This window comes from Squalius cephalus (genome assembly GCF_949319135.1).
Source record: "Squalius cephalus genome assembly, chromosome: 7".
In the NCBI taxonomy this organism is placed as follows: domain Eukaryota; kingdom Metazoa; phylum Chordata; class Actinopteri; order Cypriniformes; family Leuciscidae; genus Squalius; species Squalius cephalus.
In genome coordinates, this window is record NC_137128.1 from 11,569,182 (window position 1) to 11,593,369 (window position 24,188).

Consider the following 24,188-nt stretch of genomic DNA (forward strand, 5'->3'; position numbering starts at 1 on the left):
CGGGTGAGGGGTTCGAATGCCGGTCGCCATGTTGCCCCTCCATCTTGAAACTACATTAGCCAAAGAGGGACATACCTGTAAATTCAAGCTTCGCCTTTTGCGTTTTTCACTCAGTGACACCGTGACGAATGCGAGGGGGAGATTACTCGCGAGCTCGCGAGTGCCGGCAGATTTGAAAGATAGTGTGGTGTGTGTGTGTGTGTGTGTGTGTGTGTACTCACATTTGAAAGAGAGAATTAAAACGTCAACGCGACAGACAAATCAGCAAGACCATAGTCAATATTGGAGTAACTTTTCCCAGATGGAAAGAGCTCATGAGGAGAAAAGATTTTAAAACGGACGCCGAGGTTGCCTGCTTTCTTCTCGACAGGTAATTCAGCCTGTTGTAATTCATTTGTGTAAATTCGAAGTTTTATAGTTGCTTGTCTAACCATAGCAAGGTTGTGCATAATGCCAGAACGACCTCTAGTATAACTTCATCCTCGCGTCAATGCCAATGGTGAAAAAGTATTGTTTACCTTGTAACATAAATCTGTGCTGCGACGGATCACAGGTGATGAATAGTTTTAAAGGCGCAATTTTTTAAGCTATATAAAAAAAGGACACTGTAAATTTTAGTTATTTTTAATTGCTTTTACTTTGTACACATTGTAACGTTAGCCTAATCTGATTATGCTGGGATAGCCGATTCCAAGGGTGACGTTTACCTCCTGACATCTGTCCTGTAGTTTTATTCATTTTAGACGTATTGTTTATTATTGTCATGGATGAAGTCGATAACTGGAAGCCATGTTAATCTTGGAATAATACGGCCACCGTATGAGTTAAAACGCCCTCGGAACTGAGAGGAACAGAAACTAATATTCACTGGGTAGTCATGTACAATTTCACCGCTAGATGGGGGTAAAAATCACACAGTGTAGCTTTAAAATAGTCCTGTGAGTTAGATTATAATTTCCTCAAAAGTCAATTTAAAAGATTTACATGTAATCTGCAATATATTCTCTGCAGTCTGTAAAAATATACTTTCAGAACATATGCAGAATTGGCAACATTTGGAAAACAAACTTTTCCAACATTTGGAAAACAAAGGAGATTCTTCAGTTGCATGGCGACGTGTGTATTGACTGCAGAAGACTTCTTCTGGAGTGGACGATCACACCTTTCTTCTTGGAGACAACCTTGCCCTTTTTGGCCTTTGTCCCTCTCTCTGGATTTATACCAATGAAGCGCCTGAAATCAAAATAGTCTAAGATCAGAGTGGGGTTGCAACAACATACTGTTTTGTGTACATTCAATTAAATGCAATGATTTTTTTTTTTTTTTTTTTTTTTTTTTTTTTGGTGTTTCTTCTATTTGCACAAATAGAGTGGAATTGAATGACATATAGAAGTGACATCAAATGGAATTATAATAAAGCCTATAGTCCAACAAAATACCCAGTGTGTGTTGTGGCTTGAAATGTACAGTACTAATACCAATTTATGCAAAAAAAATACAAACACATTAATTTAATTGTATATATCCATATTATGATGACAAGGAAGGAAGGGGTTTTACCTCTGAATGAATTCCAGAGTGCAAGCTGCCTCATCTTGATACTGAAGGTTGAATATGTAGTAAATTGCAAACACAGCAGCAAGTCCCGTTGCAAATGTTGGTGTGATGCCCTCAGAGATTACACAGCCCTCGAAGGTGATCATCCAACCTTTAATTGTGATTTACCCTGTTGCACCTGAAACTTCAATTCATAGCAACATGGGAATGCATGTTACCTTGTGTAAACATTTGCAAACTCAATGAATCTAAATGAAATGTATACCAGGCAGTATCAGACAAGGACTTGCAGGAAGATTGAGAGTTGTCTCAACGTCAGCTGCAGTGGCAGACACCTGTAGGGAACAAATACATTTTGCTTACCATAATAAGATTTTTAAGAAAAAAATTATAAAAAGGTCAATAATTAGTAAACACTAGGTGAGATTAACCTAGAGGTGAATGAGGTAGGCTTCTGCAGGACCTACAGTCAAACTGCTAAATAGATTTGGCATTCAAATTTTAAAGGGTAACAATTTTATTTTTACAGGTCTTGGGTATTCTACTGCAAATTTCTAAAAAGTAGAATGAACCCTTTTGTGGCTCCAGAGGAAACTGCATATAATCTGATAAATTGCCTTCAGTGATGTCAAGTTGCATTGTGGATAATGTAGGCACCAGGTTTTGAAAAGGAAGAAGAATATGTGGAATAAAAAAGGTAATATTTCTGTTTCTGCTGTATTGATTCGATCATTTGCTTTTAAAACGTTCAACAGTGGCATAGTAGGGCAAAGAAGACAAGTGAAATACTTTTTAAAACCTTGCACCTACTTTACCCATAATGCAATTTAGCAACTGTGTGACAACATGGAGGTAATTTATCAGCTTACATGCAGCTTCCTCTGAGCCACAAAATAATTTATACTACTGTTTTCACATATGTAGTAGTACTCCCCAAAACTAGTACACACATTAGGTGTCTGGACACTTAAGACTGGTGGAGTCACCCTTTAAAAGACAGGGTTAGAAAGAAAACAATAAAACTAACATCTGTAAGAAGGATCAGCCCGGTTAGGTCCTCTCCAAAGTGTGCCATGAGCAGCTGAACAACACGAAGTGCCATGTCATTATCTTCACCATTAAAGAGGATATCCTTGACATCTTTGTTGGTAGGTTTTCCCCTGAAGTATTTTGTGATGGCTCTTCCACATTCCTCCATACTGAGTTCCAAGCTACGAAGCACATTGATGTCTGTGAGCAACTCAAAATATGCATATATATATACCTTGGCGTGAAAAGAAAAGGCCATTTGCTTTTCACATCTTCAATGTCAGGTGGTGGAAGTGTATTTATATGGCGACGTTGTAGAGAGAATGTGAGCTCTATTCGATTTTTAACTTCTGCTCTTTCTGCTCCACCTGCACCCTCCTGTCTGTAAATCTCCTCCAGTCTCTGGCGGTGCTGCTCCACTGTGTCATCAGTTTCTTCTGGGGCTAGCTCTGGCTGAAATCGTGTACATCCATATGTGTCAGTTGGACCTCTCTTGCCTGTAGAGGATTGGTGGCATAAGAAGCTTCTGTCACGGTTCACATTCTCAATGCGGTTTTTCACTTGAATCAAAAGTGATGTATAACCTCCACACAGAAGTGACCCATCTGGTGCAATATCAGCAAAACTCTTTGGGTACTGCCTGGTGATATTTCTAACCACAGTTAGGCACTGTGCGTGAGTGGGGTTAGCTTCATACCTTCTCATTTCATCCACTCCACTGGGTTAGGTCCATGGGTCCATGGGTCATCTGCAATTGCAGAATGAATTTCCTGTGGCATTTGTTCCCAAGGGACCTGGAATGTTTCTGGACATGTTTTCAGTATCTGAGATGTGGAAGGTCTGTTGCTTGGCTCGCTGTTTCTTGCCTGTCTTGAACATGAAATGGCCGATAGCTGTGATGAGTTAGAATTAGGCGGAGTGCATAATGTTGGTGATGAAGACCCAGACACTGACCAATCACTACTCAGTGGTGACGAAGTTGGAATGACTTGAAAATCCAATGTAACTCTCTCGGTTTCTAAAAAAACAAACAAACAAACAACAAAAGAATTAGGGCACATACAGTGAGGAAAATAAGTATTTGAACACCCTGCTATTTTGCAAGTTCTCCCGCTTGGAAATCATGGAGGGGTCTGAAATTGTCATCGTAGGTGCATGTCCACTGTGAGAGACATAATCTAAAAAAAAAAATCCAGAAATCACAATATATGATTTTTTAACTATTTATTTGTATGATAGAGCTGCAAATAAGTATGTGAACACCTGTCTATCAGCTAGAATTCTGACCCTCAAAGACCTGTTAGTCTGCCTTTAAAATGTCCACCTCCACTCCATTTATTATCCTAAATTAGATGCACCTGTTTGAGGTCGTTAGCTGCATAAAGACACCTGTCCACCCCATACAATCAGTAAGAATCCAACTACTAACATGGCCAAGACCAAAGAGCTGTCCAAAGACACTAGAGACAAAATTGTACACCTCCACAAGGCTGGAAAGGGCTATGGGGAAATTGCCAAGCAGCTTGGTGAAAAAAGGTTGGAGCAATCATTAGAAAATGGAAGAAGCTAAACATGACTGTCAATCTCCCTCGGACTGGGGCTCCATGCAAGATCTCACCTCGTGGGGTCTCAGTGATCCTAAGAAAGGTGAGAAATCAGCCCAGAACTACACAGGAGGAGCTGGTCAATGACCTGAAAAGAGCTGGGACCACCATTTCCAAGGTTACTGTTGGTAATACACTAAGACGTCATGGTTTGAAATCATGCATGGCACGGAAGGTTCCCCTGCTTAAACCAGCACATGTCAAGGCCCATCTTAAGTTTGCCAATGACCATTTGGATGATCCAGAGGAGTCATGGGAGAAAGTCATGTGGTCAGATGAGACCAAAATAGAACTTTTTGGTCATAATTCCACTAAACGTGTTTGGAGGAAGAAGAATGATGAGTACCATCCTAAGAACACCATCCCTACTGTGAAGCATGGGGGTGGTAGCATCATGCTTTGGGGGTGTTTTTCTGCACATGGGACAGGGCGACTGCACTGTATTAAGGAGAGGATGACCGGGGCCATGTATTGCGAGATTTTGGGGAACAACCTCCTTCCCTCAGTTAGAGCATTGAAGATGGGTGACAATGACCCGAAGCACAAAGCCAGGATAACGTACTCTGTTACTAATGTAACCTCGGTTCTCTCTAGTAGAGGGAACGAGTACTGCGTAAGATATCTTACGCTAGGGGAAAATCCTTTTTCCGCGAGATATTGAAGCCAAAAATTATCCTTAATTTTTTAATAATGCAAAACGCATTGCGGCAGCATACAGACATAGGCGAGACAGCTCGCGCGCCTATTGGCTGCTCTGCGGCAACTGCAGCAGCCTATCTAGCGAGGCCTGGGGTGACGTCAGACCCAATGAGGGCGCTTCGTGCCCGCTGCGTCACATCCCGCCGAAATATAGTGCACAATCACCCAGGGAACTCACAGGGAGTCCGGGAAGAGGGAGGGGCGAAGCCGCACTCTCCCGCGTATAGCAGCGTCGCTTAGACGCAAATTACATCATACAGACAGGGCGTGGTACGGCCTGAACTGATGGGGAAATGTGGGTCTTATACAGTTTGGCCAAAACACATCTTTGTGCTGTTTTTTTTTTTTTTTTTTACACTGTCGATCATTGAGCTGTGCTCAGTAGACGCAGCATTCTGAGCTGATAGCATCAGGACAGACAATACTGGTTATCTAGACCAACAGCAGCCTGGCCTGCAGGGCGGGAACCGAGGCCCAGCCTGCCGCCGTACATATATCTTGCAAGGCAATCCCACTTGACCAGGCCACGATGAAGCCATGCTTCTCGTGGAGTGTGCTCTGACACCCAACGGGCATTGCATGCCCTTGGAAGCGTATGCTAGCGCAATAGCGTCAACTATCCATCTGGATAGGCTCTGTTTCGACGCGGCTAGTCCCTTAGAACGCCCGCTGAACGAAACAAAGAGCAGCTCTGTCTGTCTGAAAACAGACGAGCGAGACACATAAGCTCTTAATGCCCTGACTGGGTAGAGGAGGCTCGCGTCTCCTTCCTCATCAGGGACCGGTAGGGCTGACAGGAAAATGACCTGCGCCCTAAACGGTGTGTTGAGGGATTTTGGAACATAACAGTGCTTAGATTTGAGTATAACTCTTGAGTCATTTGGCCCAAACTCCATGCACGTCGCACTCACTGAGAGCGTGTGTAAGTCCCCTATGCGCTTCACTGAAGCGAGAGCCAGCAGAAACACAGTCTTGAAAGACAGGTGTTTCAGATCAATTGTCTGTAAAGGCTCGAATGGGCCACCTTTCATGGCTTCCAGCACCGTAGAAAGGTCCCATACGGAGACTGAGGGAGGTCTAGGAGGATTCAGTCGCTTAGCCCCTCTAAGGAAGCGGATGACTAAATCGTTCCTTCCTATTGACTGACCAAGCGTTGTTCTCGAGAACGCTGCTATAGCCGCCACATAGACTTTGAGCGTGGAAGGGGTCCTGCCCTTATCCAGCAGCTCTTGTAGGAAGGAGAGCACCTCCGTCACCCCACAGTCTATGGGTGACACGCCACGGGCTGCGCACCAGCCCGAGAACACTGACCATTTCAAGGAGTAGAGACGTCTCGTAGACGGAGCTCTAGCCTGCGTGATCGTGTTTAACACTCCTTTTGGGAGTTCAGCGGGTACCCGTTGATGGCCCAAACATGAAGGGACCACAATTCTGGGTGAGGATGCCAAATCGAGCCGTGGGCCTGGGAGAGGAGGTCTCTCCTCACTGGCACTGGCCACGGGGCAGTGCTCGCTAGCTGCATCATAACTGGGAACCAAGGTTGGTTTTCCCAGCACGGTGCTACGAGCAGGTTCCCGGACCTGAGGCCGCCCTGGCGATTTACGTAGGACACCACAGACATGTTGTCCGAGCGGACCAGGACGTGGTGTCCTTTAATTTGGGGACAGAAACGGGTCAGAGCGTTGTCTACTGCCAACATTTCGAGGCAGTTTATGTGCAGAAGCTTCTCCCGTTCTGACCATTGGCCGAAGAACGGTCTGCCCTCGAGCAGTGCTCCCCATCCCGAGGTGGATGCGTCCGTAGACACCACCCTCACACTCGAGGAAGTCCCCAGGCTTACACCTGATTGGTACCAGTCGTTTGCCTTCCAAGGTTTCAGAGCTGTGATGCACTTCTGATTGACCTTGAGACGAAGCAGAACGGAGGTCCACGCTCGCCGTGGCACTCGCGCTTTCAGCCAGAACTGCAGTGGGCGCATGCGGAGCAAGCCCAGCTGAAGCACTGATGATGCTGAAGCCATGAGACCTAGCATCTTCTGAAATTTCTTGAGCGGGACAGATGCGCCGCAGCGGAAAGAGCCCGCTGCGCGCTGAATGTCTACCGTGTGCTGTGGTGATAGCTGTGCTATCATGGACAGCCAGTCCAGCTCTGTGCCCAGGAAAGATATCATCTGACTGGGGGACAGAGAGCTCTTCGCCCAATTGACTCTGAGACCCAAATTCTCGAGGTGATCGAGTAAAATGGTCGTGTGCTCTGTGAGCTCTGGGCGAGATTGAGCTAGAATCAGCCAATCGTCCAAATAGTTCAGTACTCGCATGCCCCGCAGTCTGAGGGGTGCGAGCGCTGCATCCATGCACATCTCAAAAATCGCCTGTGACGTGACGCTATCTGTATTTGAAAATACGCGTCTTTCAGATCTATTGACACAAACCAATCTCCTCGGCGAATCTGCGCGAGGATTTTTCTGGTCGTGAGCATTCTGAACTGTCGCTTCACAAGCACTCTGTTCAGTTGCCTTAGATCTAGTATGGGTCTGAGACCCCCGTCTTTTTTCGGCACCAGGAAGTATCTGCTGTATAGCCCTCCTTCGCTCTGAACTTGAGAGAGAGAGGCTCTATGGCCCCTTTGTTCAATAGTTTCGCGACTTTGGCTCGAAGTAAATGTGCTACTTCTGTTTTCACCGTGGTCTCGACGCGCGCCGCATAGCGACGAGGGCGTCAGCGAAACTGCAGCGAATAGCCTCCTTTTATAATGTCTAGCACCCACTTCAAAACCCCGGGCAGCTTTGCCCATGCGTCTGCATGAATAGCTAGGGGTTGAATACGAAGCGCGCTCCGTTCGCTCAGCGACAGAGAAGTTTCTGTGTGCTGTAACATAAGCATCGCGCTTATGACATTTGAGGCAGGGGGCGCGCTGATAACAGCAGGCAGATTGCCCGCGCTCGACTCCTCTGCGGCGGTCAACATGTCTGTGTGTGGATGTGGGCGCGGGATAGCGGGCACATTTACCACACTGAAAACATTGTCCGCTTGAGTGAAGCGAATGCACGTTGGTTTCGTTTTTACAGAAACCTTGAGACATGCAGAACGTAGTGTTTGTGGGCACTTTGTAGTGGGCCCATTTACCACGTTTAATGCGCAATCGATCTGAGTCGATTTTATGTGCGCGAGCCCTGTGTGACGGGCTGTGCTTGTGTGTAGGAATGGGCACTGGGCAGAGGGCATTTTTTCTACACATAAAACACCATCGGCCGTGGCCGGGACACCAGAAAAATCACTCTTATGGGATTTATCTGGGTAGCCGTAAAAGCGGCGTTTGTGTGCAGGCAAGCGTGTTGCGTCGCTGACTTGTTTACTGCAGAATACACTGGAACAGTCACATTTACTGGAAATGAACGTGCGAGAAGTTGCCATAGAAACAGAGAGCGTCAACATGCTGGCGTTTATTTGCAGGCCTGCGTGAATTACAACAGGCTCGTTCACTGCAATATTGACATTTCCAGTCGCCTGAACTTCAGAGGGGAATGAGAAATGTGTGAGAAATGGAGGTCGGTCCGTCCGCAGTGGGACCAGAAACACTCTCTTTTCTCCTTACACCAGTGACGCACGGAAACCATAGAAACGGTGTTTGGGTGCAGGCGAGCGGGTTGTACAACGCGCTCGTTGGCTGCAAAATACACATCTGCAGTCGCCTTTTCAGGGAACTGACAGAGCGAGCATTAACGCCATAATTTTATCTGCCGGCAGACCCGGGATCGAACACAGGTCTCCCGCGCGAAAGCCTGAGAGTCTGCCACTGGGCCACAGGGGGAGACACATGGTCATTCAGTTAGCGCGAGTATTATCAGAGAGCGTCAACATGCTGGCGTTTGTTTGCAGGCATGCGTGCATTACAACAGGCTTGCTCACTGCAATATTGACATTTCCAGTCGCCCGAACTTCAGAGGGGAATGAGAAATGTGTGAGAAATGGAGGTCGGCCCGGCCGCAGCGGGACTAAAAACACTCTCTTTTCCTTTCGCCAGTGACGCATGGGAACCATAGAAACGGTGTTTGGGTGCAGGCGAGCGGGTTGTACAACGCGCTCGTTGGCTGCAAAATGCACATCTGCTGTCGCCTTGCAAAGCATTGGCGGCATAATTTATCTGCCGTTAGACCGGGATTCGAACACCGGTTTCTCATGCGAAAAACCTAAGATTCCACCACTGAGCCACAGGGGGGGAACACAAAGGCATTCAGATGCACGAGCATATAAGAGAGCGTCAACATGTTTTCTTCCTTGCAGGCGTGCTTGTAATATAACAGGCTCGTTTGGTGCAATATTGATATTTCAAGTCGCCTGATCAGGGAACTGAGAAATGTGAGAAATTGAGGTCAGTCCATCCTCGGCGGGACTAAAAACACTCCTTTCTCCTTTCGCAGTAACTAGCTCGCAGTGAGGGCAGTCGCCGTCCGCGAGCGCGAGAGCTGCGTGATCCTCAGGAAAGGGGCGTCTTGAAAAAGACACCCGGCTCTTTTAGTGCAATGAGAGTGTGTGTCGCGGCGGCGAGCACACACACATACACTGTAAAAAGTAAAACATTGCTGTTTTTCGTTTGATGTATTTTTTTCCATTCCAATAGAGTAAAATTATTAGATTGTTAAGTAAAATTACATTTTGTAATTTGTATGTGTCTTTCAATCTATTTTCTTAGATTGATACAATATAAAATTATAACATAACAATGAAATTTAAATTATACATTCGATCAAACTACTTTTATTAGATTAAGCATGGTTTGCGCATGCGCACGCATGAAAACTCCAGAGAAAGTTCTGGAAGAGAGACCGAACGCAGAAGACGGAGGGTTATCTGCTGAACAGCGCGAAGCGAACAGGACATGTTTGTCAGGTAAGGGGGAGCAATTAACCAAAATTTGCTCGTCTGCGTTATCCTTGCCCTTTATTTCAGCACTCACAATATAATTTTTATAAGGCGACTAGTTCAGTTTTTATAAGGTGACTTCCTTGGCTCAGTTTTACTGATAGCCTCCCGTTCCCGTCCGAGGTGTCGGTGTGGCCGGGTGTGCTCGGTCCCTCTCCCCCGCCGTTCGGCGGTCTCCCTCGGGGGGCTGTCGGCGGTGGGCCAGGTCCCCGGTGGCGCCGGCGTGGAGGCGGGCTTTCCGGGGGGGGGACTCTGGACGTGCGCCGGGCCCTTCTCGCGGATCTCCGCAGCTAACGTTATGGCTCGCCGCTCGCGTCGGGACCTCCGTCTGGGCGTCTCTCAAGTGACCGTTAACATTTGTGTTTACAGGCTAGCTCGACCTATCTAGCATAATGTAATGGGGAAACTCATTCAGCATTTAAATACTTGAAAAGCATTAACGTCATATCATTTAATGATCAGACACGCAGATTAGAAGTTATTATAGCACATAACAGGGTCTTTCTCATATACATGCAGCTTACGAAATGCAAAACAAGCATAGGTGTACTCATTTATGATCACACAACAGGGGTTACACTCTCACTCAGTTCAGGAAATGCAGAATAAGCATAGGTGTCTCTCACACACTCAACTGGGTCTGGTCAGCACTCTTTATTCATTACTATGTATTGTCTCGCCAGGATATGCCAGGTGATGGACTGGAGCAACCAATGGCTATCTTAATCAGTGAGACAGACACCAGGGTTCTCATTGAGGGCACAGAGGTCCTCAGTAACGTGCCCTCAACCGCAGCTGCTGTAGCAATGTTATTTGGACTGACATATGTGCTAAACCTCAAGTATCCAAAAGAACTGAAATTCACTTTTGAGTTTTTTCAGAAAGTGCTCATGGAACTTGACACAAGAAAAATGACCCCCAAAATATGTCGCCTCTGCACACTGCTGCATAGTCAGTGACTGACTGACAGCCTCCATTTCAGTGCTTTGATGAACACAATGTTCAACATCGTAATAGTAGTTCAGTAAGTTTGTTGTTGACTGGATGTGGTAATATCTATGTTTTGTATTTGATTTACATTTATTTCTTCTGCCAAAAATGTTAATTCCTGAGAGAAGCAGTATTTTTAGGTAGGCTATTTGTTCTTATTTCTTATTCTTGTTCTTTTTGTTCTTATATGATATATTCACATTTTAATACTGCTATATATGAAATTCAACTTGCAATGAACTGATTACTTGAACTGTCTCAGAATTACATTTGTATTTGTAAAACAATGTTTGTTTTACCAAAAAAGTCTAATCTTAAAAACTGTGATTTTCATACAAAATTGAATAAATATTTAAAAGAACGTTTGATCTGACTCATTTAAATTGTATGTGTATATATATATATGTTGAGATTTTATATTACTTGCAATTAATACATATTTCAGATTGAAGAAAAATCAATTTAGATCAAGTCTTTTTTTAAATTTATTTAAGCCAATTTAAAATATTGATTTACACCAAATTCAGAAAAGAGTTTGCTTGAAATCAAATCTGTAAAAAAAAATTTTTTTTTTAATTTAAGCCAATTTAAAATATTGATTTACACCAAATTCAGAAAAGAGTTTGCATGAAATGCAGAAAATTAGTTTGAACTGAATGGTTTCTGAACATTAGGTCAATGTAAAATCTTTATTGTGAATGGTTACTTCAAATTTATTAAGTTAATCCAATGTTTTACTTTTTACAGTGTACACAAAACACAGTAGCATTGAAAGGATATAACGGCGGATAGCGCAGCAGGAAGGCGACTGAAGGCGGCGCAGCCAGCGGCTTCAGAGTGTCGACTCATCCTGCTGAAAGGCTTTTTCAGACGGCGCGGCTTCTCTCCAGCTCCAGCGATGCGTGTGCTTCGCTTGAAGGATGAAAAATCAGATATTAGCTGCCTGCGAGCTGTATTTATAGGCCTAGGCCACGCCCGTTTCGGCGGGATGTGACGCAGCGGGCGCGAAGCGCCCTCATTGGGTCTGACGTCACCCCAGGCCTCGCTCGATAGGCTGCTGCAGTTGCCGCAGAGCAGACAATAGGCGCGCGAGCTGTCTCGCCTATGTCTGTATGCTGCCGCAACGCGTTTTGCATTATTAAAAAATTAAGGATAATTTTTGGCTTCAATATCTCACGGAAAAAGGATTTTCCCCTAGCGTAAGATATCTTACGCAGTACGAGAGACCTCTCGTAAGAGAACCAAGGAGTGGCTCTGTAAGAAGCATATCAAGGTTCTGGCGTGGCCTAGCCAGTCTCCAGACCTAAACCCAATAGAGAATCTTTGGAGGGAGCTCAAACTCCGTGTTTCTCAGCGACAGCCCAGAAACCTGACTGATCTAGAGAAGATCTGTGTGGAGGAGTGGGCCAAAATCCCTCCTGCAGTGTGTGCAAACCTGGTGAAAAACTACAGGAAACGTTTGACCTCTGTAATTGCAAACAAGGGCTACTGTACCAAATATTAACATTGATTTTTCTCAGGTGTTCAAATACTTATTTGCAGCTGTATCATACAAATAAATAGTTAAAAAATCATACATTGTGATTTCTGGATTTTTTTTTTTAGATTATGTCTCTCACAGAGGACATGCACCTACGATGGCAATTGCAATTTCAGACCCCTCCATGATTTCTAAGTGGGAGAACTTGCAAAATAGCAGGGTGTTCAAATACTTATTTTCCTCACTGTAACTAATAAGCTAAATCAGAGTCACTGAAGACATTTGACCAAAAGTCTACTTAACTCTCATTATTTTAGGCATATTTGAAAAGTTTAAAGGTGCATTATGTGCAAAAGAAATTCCACAACTGAATATAACAAGAGAATGCCATACTAAATTAACCATACATTACCTAATTTGAATGCATCCAGGAGTTGTCTGCGCTGGATAACAGGTAACAGATCAGCAATGTCTTCCTGTTGTACATATTTTAAGTCTTCTTTTGACAGAGCTCTGAAGTTTCAATATTATTTGCCACTGGGTCTCTTCAGACAGATTTAGCAAGGTCTTGCAGATGATCTCTTTGATTTCTTCACTCATGTTCTCCATCATTCTGGACTAGAGGGAAAGTATGGTGAAGAATTATCAGTGGTGTGCCATGGACAGTGTACTCAGGCAAGGGATAGTAATCTAGCAGATTCTCCTGATTAATACAACAGTAGCTTCTCTGCATCAGTGTGAGGCTGTAAACACCCATGTCAGGAATACGCAGGGCATGATACTATTCAGCAATGAAATATACTGCTGAATCCTTATGAACGAGAACCACTTAGATTTTTCCAGTAACAAGCCCCTCATCATCATCATCAATCACAATGAGCATGTTCTTTCTGTATTTTGTCCCCTTCACAGTCACTTCATTGGCTATCAGAGTGTTTGTGGACTCAAAATTGTGATGTGCAACTGCTTCTATGATTACATGAAAAACTGTGTGCCCCTCTCCACTGAAACACCTGGAGGGAAGAAGGTACCAGCACTCAGAAAGGCCTACAGAAGCTGATGTCGCTCTGCAAGAGTAGAACATGGCATCTTAAAGTTGTGCAATTTTCTCAAACACTGCTTAAAATATGTGTGTTTGCTTTCGAATCTTAAAGTCCATACGCGAAAAAGTGGTCCAAACTGGATAATGATCTCAGGATAATGACTGACATGATGTTTGGGCTTCAGTGGGTTGTCAGGAAAGGTTTGCATTTGGCAATGCAAATATTCATCAATCAGAACTCTTAGGTAGGGCTATCTGGCCATTTAAAATTGCAACTAAGGTCCACAACTTCTCTAAGTTGCAAAACCAACTGCCATACTTTGTTGTCACTGGATTTTTTACTTTGTCTCCGATCAAAACGGGCAACATTCTCAGCAAACACCAATTCTGCACAGCATGTCCCCCAAGTTTTCCACACTCTGGATTAACCTCACACGGTTTGTCATTAGCATCCCGAACGAGATACTTGAACTGATTTATTCGTCGATTCAAGTCAAGATAGCTAAACATTTTATCCACTTTAACAAGATGGTTAATGTGCGCTGCCAGATCAGAGGATACAATACCTTCAAAAGATTGTGGCCAAGACATGGAGGCAACCCTGGCTGATATACATGGAAGTATTTGAGCGTATTAAACACAGAGTCAAATTTAACATCTCCACTAGATGTAGACTGTCCTTCACTGCTCTGAACATGACCACTGCATGACTGCACTGTGCGTTTTGTGCCCTGGATAAGAGGATCTGCATGGAATGCTTCTCTGCTGATATCACAATATCTGCAGAAGTGTGAACTCCTGCTGAAGTTCTCCACAAAGCCTACTATGTTATGTAAGCCTAGGTTGTCGCCTGCAATGGCACACAAAGTTCCCTTGTAGACCTTTCCATCAGACAGGGTAACACCATTGAGCTCAAGATCTTTAAGGTCATTGACGAGGGTGCCCATAACCAAGTCTTGACCAAAATACTTAAAATCGTGTTCTTTACAGAGAAGAACAAGTTGCATTTGATCAGTGTTGGATCTGTTGTGTGGCATTAAATCTGCAAGAGTTAGATATACTGGAAGTATCTTATGTTTTTTCTTTCCAGATCCCAGTGGGTTTACCACTTCAAATGCAACCTGATACAGGATCAATCTCAGTGATGAGCTCTCCGTCTGGAAGAGCACATTCTCAGCCATATTTTTGCCATCCCACACATCCTTAAGAATATCCTTAGAACCAATACTGGAGTGTACTTGCTTATATTGTTCCTGCACTGATTGGTAATGGAATAGAGAATCAATTGTCTGTTTAATAGGAACATACTGGGCAAAACACTCTTTGCCTGCCTCATTCTGACCTAGATAGATATAAAACTGGCTCAATATAGTTGAAGCTGTTCTTGAAAACTGTTTTTCTTTTCTGATCAGTTTTCAGTTGCTGAGTGTTGCAGGTCTTAAAGAGATCCTCAGTTTTCATGACTTCAATCACATTGTTTGTGTCAGTTGTAGTGTAATCAACTTCTCTTTTAGTTTGAAAAGCAAATGTGACTGGCTTATATCATGTATTTCCTGAAAACCTTCAATAATTGTTTGGATGACAGAGGATGGAAGCAAACACTTTGCTTGCAATTTCAAATAAAAAAGGGCTACATTTTTAAAGAACTGTGATTCATAAGCAATATCTGGGTAAATCTCTTCATCACCTGCATCACTGGGAGGATCAATCTGCATATCAGACTGATCTTGTTCACTCTCATGGGAAACACCAGGATTCACAACGGACTCAGCCAAACTTTCCTCTGCACCATTTTTATGTTTCCGACTCGTGTGATGTGAATGTTTATAAAACTGTAAAGCTCTTGCAACAGTGTCTATAAGGACAAGCGACTGTTTTCCCCTCTCTAATGTGTGTTTTCAAATGAGAGTAAAATGCCGTCAAAGTCTCACACCTTGCACTGCAGATATCAACATGATATGTTAGTTCAACACCAGACAAAGTAGGCCTAACTACACGTTTGTTATGTCTGTAAGTGTGACACTTAAACGTTGAAAAGGTTTGAAAAATATGACTGCAATCTGGCAAAACACTTAAAAGTTTTTTTTTTAATGAATTCTCATGTGCCTTACGTATGTCACTATTGTGGCACAGTTATAAAAACAGATCTGACAGGGGAACATTTTGTTACTGCCCGATGGTAAGTTCCTTTTCATCAACAAACATGCATTAGTCTTGATTACAGCTGCTGGCTGCTTTTTAGTGACACCGTATCAGTCTTCACACAGAAATGTTTAACCTTAACCGAGTTGCAATGTTAAGATTGTGAAAGAAAAGCCACAGATGATGCAAAACGGTTTGACAAAGCCTATACTCTAAAACAGTTGGGAGAAGTAGGCTGTGTGAGACGCGCTGTGAGAGATAAATAAACAAAATGCATTCACAAAGAGTCCAGAAAGGCAATATTTTCACACCAATTTTCCGTTTAAACAGAATAATGCAAAGCCTTGAGGATTCAAGTGTCTCTCTTTAACCGAACTACAATTGGCTTAATTTTCCTGTTAACTGTTTGTAAAACACACTTCATTAAAAGTCGACACAAACAAAATAAAACTCACCAAAACCATCTTGGTTAGCCGATGTTGGTTAACCATCTTGGTTAGCCGAAGCGGATTTTAAGTTTGATAAAGCGGATTTTAAGATTTTTGCTTTAATGGTACACAAGATCCTCCTTCTTCTAGACCCCGCAAACAAGATACTTCAGGCCAGAGAAACTGATCTGTACACTGGCCTAAAACTTGTGCATAGTGTGTGGGAATGCATTAAGAATCTCTGGTGTGACAGTGATTCACACTGTGATTCACTGTGAAGCTGTGATTTTTAAAAATTCAAAATAAAAGTGTGTTTGCATGTGTGTGTGTGGGTGGGTGTGTCTGTTTTGCACTCCTTGTGTTTTAGAGTGTCATCCCTTCATTGTTGAGCACTTTTTTTCTGCATCATGGCCGATTTGTAGATTGTACACACACAAATTCTCAGAATTTTTGTCAATTTCCCATTCATTTCCTATGGTCGATCATTTTTGACCGAAGAGCACAAGTGTGACTATTTTTTTTACGACCACTTAGCATGCTTGGATCATGACCTCTTTTTTCTTTTTGCGTGTTCACATACCAAATGCCATAAAAGTCGGAACATTTAGATGAAGCTGTGATTTTAAAAAATTCAAAACAAAAAATGAAACAGGACCTGAAGGAGTTTTTCCATGGAAAATTGGGAATTACATATTTGTTGGTAGCACTGAATATCTGCTTATCTGTGAAGGTTTGTGTGCTTGTCATGCCTTTATTACTATAAACCTTCATTTCCAGATGGGACCTTTAAAAGGCCAGATCCAGATACCATAATTTGACAAAGACCTGGAAGTGGACATTGTAAAGTCATGGTCCGATCTGAACAAGTCACTAATAGCGGAAGGACTTTCCTGAAGGATCAGGTTTGGACTATAGTGTGACATTGATCAATATGATCCTAAATGTAGAAAGCTGTGGTATGAACATTACACTTTTACGCAAGGGAACACAACACGGTCAAAATGTTTGAACAAATGCATTTACAATGTTGTGTGTCTAACTAATAGGAGCCACTGTGGCAAACCCGTACTCAACATCTGTTCGGCATTCCACTTTGGTAGTGGCACCATGGATGCGAGAGCACAGCAGAGTTGGACACATTCTCCCCAAAACTGAGGCCAAAAAGGCAATGAAAAAGAAAAAAAAGATGACATCAAGCACCCCCCAAAATCATAAATGAGGACATACTACTCAAAATCAAGTAGTAGACACACATTGAAGGTAGAAGGTACACATTGTGCTAATCTCACTACCTTCTCAGTATACTGTTAATTTGTATATATAGCCGTCATTATTTATAAGGTTAATAGCATTATTTTGTTTATTTTATTTTATTGTGTATGTGTGATGTACATGTAATGTACACATATAATATGGCCTTCACAAATTTAATAATTTTTTTTTTTTCAATTACAGCCTCAAAAAAGGAACTCCAGGATGCTATGTTATTTCCACTAGAGGGTAAGCTGGATAGTGACAGAATGTCAGCAAGACATTCAGTCACAGGGACATGTGAGAGATACTCCCTGTATGATATGTTTCAGGAAAAAAATCAAAAGCTTCCAGAAGAAAAGTTAAGAAGCCTCAACATCTGCCACACTCTAAGAAGAGAAGTGAACTCAGCAGTTGCAGAGCAGTTTAATCGTTAAACCGTGGAGCGTGGGCAGTCCTGGCAGTGCAGGAAGCCAGGGAGGCATGATATAATGATAATGATAAACTAATTAGGTCAAAAATGACTTTTACGTTTTGAAATTTAGAATTTTTTTGCTTCATCAGAATGTGATGACACTTGGTGACTTTTGTTGTATTAGCTATGTGAACACACAAAACAATCATGGACATGATTCGGATATGTTAAAGGGTCATAAAAAAATTGTCACACTTGTCTCCTTCGCGGTCAAAAATGACCAACATAGGAAAAGGGAAATACGAAAACTCAGAGAAACTTTTGGTGGTACAAACTACAAATCAGCCACTGTGCAGAAAAAAGTGCACAGTAATGAAGGAGTGACACTCTAAAATATCAAGAGTGCAAATAAGACACACACACACACACACATACACACGCACGCACGCACACAAAACACACACACAGAAATGAACTGGTAAGACTGCAACAGCAAATTTTGAGAATATGCTAAATAAAATAAAAAAATAAAAATAAAACATACAAAAGAGACTCTCTCAAAAGAGAGAGAGAGAGAGAGAGAGAAATTAACTGGTTAGACTGAAACAGAACAAATTTTGAGAATGTGAAATAAAATCAATAAATGAAAAACTCTCATGCTCGCACACACATACGCACGCACAGACAGAAATGAACAGGCAAGACTGCATTTATTGAAATAAAATCAATAAATCATAAATAAAAAAATCCAAAAGAGATTCTTATTCTCTCTTTTTTACACACACACACATTTTTTTTTTTCTTATAAAACAATCACTTTCCTCCCTGCCTGCTACCAAGGCTACTAGTTAGAGGTCGGTGCCAGTTCAAGCAATATATGCCGAGCAAACTGGCTAAATATGGTATCAAAATCTGGGCAGCCTGTGATGCCAAAAGCAACTTCAGCTACAACATGCAGGTGTACACTGGCAAACCTGCAGGAGCACGACACGAGCAAAACCAGGGCGAACGTGTGGTACTTGAAATGTCACGTGATCTTGAGGGGCACATTGTCACAATTGTGACAATTTCTTCAACTCTTATGCTGTTGGCACAGAGCTCTTACGAAGAATAATAAGGATGCTAGGTACTGTGCGAAAAACAAGCCAGAGCTCCCAAGTGCATTGGTGACAAGTGGAACAGGGCTCGTTTTTCATCTCTCTTTGCGTTCACCGAGACACACACCATTGTGTCCTACTGCCCAAAAAAGAAGAAGAAAGTGATTCTTATGAGCACCACACACAAGGATGCAGCAGTCAGTGAACGTGAGGACAGAAAACTGGACATGATTTTAGACTACAACGCCACCAATGTGCTACTTTGTATTTTTTCACTGCTAAAAATAATTGTTCAATAATAACTTATATTCTAAGCTAAATGGTAAATTGAACTTGAAATGTATTGAAAAAAAAGTAAATTACATTATCAATAGATGACCAAACATTTACTAAAATGTTGTGCATGTGCATGTAATATTACAGATTGTTGGAACATACACATGTGGACCGAAGACAGCTCGCTGGCCCATGGCTCTCTTCTTCAATATTATCAACGTCTCTGCCTTCAATTCATTCGTGCTGTGGAGGGAAATCAATCCCAACTGGGGACAGGCGAAAACCTACAGAAGGAGGCTTTACCCATGATAGAGTGAAAGTTTATCATTTGCATGTGTTTTTAAGTCCTGTCAGTTTAAACATCAAGCGCAAGAACAAGACTGGAACTCGCGTGCTGTTTCGCACACATAGCCACGCAGACAGCACGTGAGCGCAGAATTCAGGCCTCTTTATCTTCTTTTGAGCTTGAACCATGGCTTGAACAGGCACGTGCACGCAAAATTAAGTCATAATGTCTGTCTTGGCAAGTATCCTCATAAACACAGTCGGCTATGTGCTATAAACAATTGAGAAAGAAAACCGGATGCGTATCATTAGATCTGTGCATTTGTCTTAAAATGATAGCAGCGTAATATACCCGCAGCTGTTTGTTAATCCAGTGTTAATCAAACAATAAAAGAGAAAGTGAAAATCACTTTTATAGCTTTAACACAGATAAGTTAATAGATAGCTTTCCTGTAGCTCAAACAGTAGAGCATTGGTACTTGCAACTCCAAGGTCATGGGTTTAATTCCCAGAGAAAGCAAGAACTGATAAGAATGTAAATGTGTACCTTGAAATGAAATTTGGATAAAAGCGTATGGCAAATGCATATATGTAAATTATATTTCATTTAGACAGTGAAGACTATAGTCTTATTTTACATTTGATTATTCAATGTCTGTACCTGAATACAGTTAGATTTACCTAAAAAAACAAAGCACTATACTTATTTCATTTGTGATGACGACAGCTTGTAGGATCAGTGTGCCGCAAAAAGTGTACCAAGCAGCATCTCCAGGTGCTCCCTTAAGAACCAGACCAAATAAGTTATGTACACCCCTGTCTATAAGGCCTCATAAGTTGAGGCAACAGAGGGTGGGCAGAATCCCCAATTATGTGCATTCCCTGTGGAACAAGGGAATGAAGATCTTCTTCAAGAACACGACAAACCTCTGAAGCTAAATGCCCTTGGCTCATGCCAACTGCCAGGGTGACCCACACTGATGTGACTGCACCACTGACTGTCACAAAACCCAGTTAAATTTACAGAATAAAACAGTTTCATATTCATGTATGCTAGGGGATTGTCACAATGGGGTCTCATTATAGGAATGACACCCATCCGCTGCACATACAGTGTTGGGGAAACCTTCTGCATCAAAACCCAACTTTGAAATCTCCAGCCTTTGGCCTCTGGGCCAGGAAATGTGGTGGGCCATGTATGTATGAACATAGCAACAAAACTCATGGAGATGGTTGGCAAGGGTGGATTTTGATATGTTGAATCTATCTGCCACCCCAACGATATGACTCCTGATTTCTCGTAATAACGAGATCTTATGTCGTTAAAACATCATTTTTTTCTCGTAATAAAGATATCTTATGTCGTTTTAACGACATCTTTTCGCGTAATAACGAGATTTTATGTCGTTAAAATGACATCTTTTTCTCGTAATAACGAGATGCTATGTCGTTACAACGACATATTTTCTTGGCCTTATAAGGACATGTGTAGTCCAAAATATGCCTTTATCCACATAAAATTGATAGCCAATCATGTCTTTATCATACATCTAAGTTCAAAAAGCTGAAGAAATAGCAGCCCCCAATGGACATTCATGTTAAAAGATCAAATTCTGTACACACCTTGTTAATAGCAGATGAGCCCAGAATACGAACATTGCGTTTAATTGCACTTTAGGCTAAGTGTTTTCCTCCCATAGAAAACCCTTATAATAAAGAAAAAGCTTAATGTGGCTTAATAGGCTACTTCAGTGATAAAGATCAAATGCTGTACACACCTTATTAATAAACCATACTATCCTACAAAAAAGCAGATGAGCCCAGAATATGAACGCAATGCATTTAATTACACGTTAAGCGTTTTCCTACTAAACCCTTTATTATAAAGAAAATAAAGGTGACTCTTAACGTGTCTTTCTATGGGAGGATGGCATTGCGGTGCACAGCAAATCCTTTAAATGGTATTCAATGCAAAACAAAAATGAAAAATATAAGTAGCCATTAAAATAAACAAATTATTGTGGCATTAATTAGCCCACAAACAATATTTATTTTAAAGCTTAAACGAATTTATTTAAAGAAAAACACCAGCGTTGGGCGTTTATCTGTGTTTCAGCCGCCCTTTTCAAACTGGCGCAATAAAATGCAACAGAATTTGATTTGTTAAACATGAAGAGGACTTATCCGTCTGGCATGGCCGCTCGCTCTAACGTTAACCTAGATAAATGTTCGATATTATTAAGCGCATATCCAAGTGTTTGTGCGGAGTGTGGAGCGCGCACTACATGACATGGAGGCGCCGGTGCCGTCACTCACATTTTCCTATCAACAGTGGAAACAACTTAAAATACTCTGGTCATACAGAAAATAAAAAAACAGGAATACAGGCTATAGCCTATTGGGTTTAGTAATTAGCTGCAACGTGATAAATATTAGAACCTCATTGTGTAAGAAACATAGGGGGAACAGAATCCGACGGCAAATAGTTTACCTGTCGAAATCCGTTCCCCCACCCCAATGATGAGAGTTGTTGATGTATCGGCTTAAAATATGCTTATTCTATTCTATGTGTGGATGGAGCTTAAACAGCATAAATTTAATAAATATTAGAACCTCAGTGTGTCAGAAATATGGGGGAACAGAATCCGACGACAAAAAGAACAGCTGTCGGAATCCGTTCCCCAACTCCCATTATGAGAGGTGTTGATGTAATGGCTTAAAAAATGCTGATTTTATTTTTGTGTGTGGATGGAGTTTAACTTGCATCAGTTTAAAGAATATATTTTTTTGCCTTTTATTATGATGGGACAGTATAGTATCAACAAAGTTTGGCGAACCGGGACTTGAATTCGGGTCGTAATAAGCTGAAAAACAATGAATGCCAGTGCAGAGTGTACTGACCACTAGGCTATTGGGTTTATTTATTAGCTGCTATGTGATAAATATTAGAACCTCATTGTGTAAGAAACATAGGGGGAACAGAATCCGACGGCAAATAGTTTAGCTGTCGAAATCCGTTCCCCCACCCCAATGATGAGAGTTGTTGATGTATCGGCTTAAAATATGCTGATTCTATTCTGTGTGTGGATGGAGCTTAAACAGCATCAATTTGATAACTATTAGAACCTCAGTGTGTCAGAAATATGGGGGGAACAGAATCCGACGGCAAAAAAAACAGCTGTCGGAATCCGTTCCCCCACTCCCATTATGAGAGGTGTTGATGTAATGGCTTAAAAAATGCTGATTTTAGTTTTGTGTGTGGATGGAGTTTAACTTGCATCAGTTTAAAGAATATATTTTTTTTGCCTTTTATTATGATAGGATAGTATAGTATCAAGAAAGTTTGACGAACCGGGACTTGAACTCGGGTCGTAATAAGCTGAAAAACAATGAATGCCAGTGCAGAGTTTACTGACCACTAGGCTATTGGGGTTATTCATTAGCTGCAATGTGATAAATATTAGAACCTCATTGTGTAAGAAACATAGGGGGAACAGAATCCGACGGCAAATAGTTTAGCTGTCGAAATCCGTTCCCCCACCCCAATTGGGAGAGTTGTTGATGTATCGGCTTAAAATATGCTTATTCTATTCTGTGTGTGGATGGAGCTTAAACAGCATCAATTTGATAAATATTAGAACCTCATTGTGTAAGAAACATAGGGGGAACAGAATCCGACGGCAAATAGTTTAGCTGTCGAAATCCGTTCCCCCACCCCAATGATGAGAGTTGTTGATGTATCGGCTTAAAATATGCTGATTCTATTCTGTGTGTGGATGGAGCTTAAACAGCATCAATTTGATAAATATTAGCCTAGAACCTCAGTGTGTTAGAAATATGGTGGGAACAGAATCCGACGGCAAAAAACCCCAGCTGTCGGAATCCGTTCCCCCACTCCCAATATGAGAGGTGTTGATGTGATGGCTTAAAAAATGCTGATTTTATTTTTGTGTGTGGATGGAGTTTAACTTGCATCAGTTTAAAGAATATATTTTTTTGCCTTTAATTATGATAGGACAGTACAGTATCAAGAAAGTTTGACGAACCGGGACTTGAACTCGGGTCGCCCAAAGCTAAAAAAAAAAAAATTGTTAGGGCACTGACCACTAGGCTATTGAGGATAGCAATTTACTGCAATTTGTTAAATCTTAGAACCTTATTGTGTAAGAAACACAGGGGGAACAGAATCCGACGGCAAATATTTTAGCTGTCGAAATCCGTTCCCCCACCCCAATGATGAGAGTTGTTGATGTATCGGCTTAAAATATGCTTATTCTATTCTGTGTGTGGATGGAGCTTAAACAGCATCAATTTGATAAATATTAGAACCTCAGTGTGTCAGAAATATGGGGGGAACAGAATCCGAAGGCAAAAAAACCCCAGCTGTCGGAATCCGTTCCCCCACTCCCATTATGAGAGGTGTTGATGTAATGGCTTAAAAAATGCGGATTTTAGTTTTGTGTGTGGATGGAGTTTAACTTGCATCAGTTTAAAGAATATATTTTTTTGCCTTTTATTATGATAGGATAGTATAGTATCAAGAAAGTTTGACGAACCGGGACTTGAACTCGGATCGCCCAAAACTAAAAAAAAAATATTGTTAGGACACTGACCACTAGGCTATTGAGGCAAGCAATTTGCTGCAATTTGATGAATCTTAGAACATTATTGTCTAAGAAACATAGGGGGAACAGAATCCGACGGCAAATAGTTCAGCTGTCGAAATCCGTTCCCCCACCCCAATGATGAGAGATGTTGATGTATCGGCTTAAAAAATGCTTATTCTATTCTGTGTGTGGATGGAGCTTAAACAGCATCAATTTGATAACTATTAGAACCTCAGTGTGTCAGAAATATGGGGGGAACAGAATCCGACGGCAAAAAAAACAGCTGTCGGAATCCGTTCCCCCACTCCCATTATGAGAGGTGTTGATGTAATGGCTTAAAAAATGCTGATTTTAGTTTTGTGTG